Source organism: Lolium rigidum, chromosome 5, assembly GCF_022539505.1.
Source record: "Lolium rigidum isolate FL_2022 chromosome 5, APGP_CSIRO_Lrig_0.1, whole genome shotgun sequence".
In the NCBI taxonomy this organism is placed as follows: domain Eukaryota; kingdom Viridiplantae; phylum Streptophyta; class Magnoliopsida; order Poales; family Poaceae; genus Lolium; species Lolium rigidum.
The window spans coordinates 71778338-71779774 of NC_061512.1; the positions used below are offsets into that span (position 1 = coordinate 71778338).

Below are 1437 nucleotides of genomic sequence, written 5' to 3' on the forward strand. Positions count from 1 at the left end.
AAAAGAGAAACAAAACGTCTCCTACACAACCTTTTTCTACATCAAAATTTGTCTTTTTTTACAGATGACACTCAAAATGTCGGTTTTCTGTGGAACCACTTTGTGAACGTGTAGAATTTTGAAATGTACCCACTAAATTTTGTGTTTAATTTTTTTAACATTTTAAAAGTGTATTTAAAATAAAGTTTAACATCCGGGAGCATATGCTCCCGGGTGCCAAAACACCATTCCCTACACACACACTAAATATAGACTAGATACAAGAAAGTATGAGTGAATCTAAAAAATACCAACTTCTTATAAATCCGTACGGAGGGAGCAACGTTGTCAAACTCCCCCGACTCGCCCCTACAAAAAAAAAAACACTGAACCTCCATATAAAATTTAATTTTGCTGGCTGTGGGGTTCGAACCCACGCGCACTTATGTGCAGAAGATCTTAAGTCTTCCCCCTTAACCACTCGGGCAAACCAGCTATTGATGCTTTATTTTGAATTACAGCCTAGTAAAACCGGTGAAGGCCGCTAGCAAAGAAGATTTCATCATCGATCGTTGCCACGACCATGCTTCGAGCCTCCAGTTTCGCGGTTTATGCCCCGAATTGCATGTTAATTTAATACCGCAGGGTCATTTCCTTGCTGTTTTTTTTTTCATCAATCATAGGTTGTAGTCTTAATCGACGCGAGTGAGAGAAGAAAATAAATTGTCAATGCTTTCAACTAAAGTCAATTAAATACGAACAATGTAATTACAAATTAAATCAGGTGGATCATCCAACCAAATTCTTGGTTCCCCTCGACAAGAAGCACGGCACCCATGATGCAATCTCGCTCTCATCCGTATCGCCGACGCCCATGTGGTAGATAGAGAACGTCGGTAGAAAGTTCGAAGTTGCATTTGTATTAGCAGTAGAAATGGATAGCATTTTGGTGGTGGATTAGTGAGGAAAGTTGACAATATACCTTTGCAAATTTGTGTATAGGCTCGTAGAAAGTTGTCGGTGTATTACTGAAAGTGGTAATGATTAGTGAAAAGTTGGAATTTAGTTAGCGGATCTCATGATCATAAGTGTGCACTTTTTTAGTAGAGGGTATACATTTTTTTTTTTGGTGGTAAAACAATCTAGCTAGCTTTACTAATTCACAGAGAAAGTACAATAGGTGAAATGAACACTAACAAAATAGTCCCCGATAGTCGATACAAGTGAACGTTCTATCAAGACTCATGAGTCAATATCCACCCATATATCATGACTTCCCTCATTTACCGGCTAATAAACTACTACCTCCTTCCATAATTCTTGTCATGATTTTAGTTTAAATTATGGAATGGATGGAGTACGGAGTACGTGATACCAAGACTGCAGAAGCTTGGCTAACCTAGCTGATTTCAAAGAGCCACATAAGCTGCCTGCCACAATAAATTTATGGAAACCGAA

General features: G+C 38.5%; 1 non-coding gene across 1 annotated transcript; it reads right to left on the reverse strand.

The window, feature by feature from the left end:
• Positions 1-391: 391 nt before the first annotated feature.
• Positions 392-474, reverse strand: TRNAL-UAA. The gene has a single exon. It is a non-coding gene; the product is annotated as a tRNA-Leu (tRNA).
• Between the last annotated feature and the right edge of the window lie 963 nt (positions 475-1437).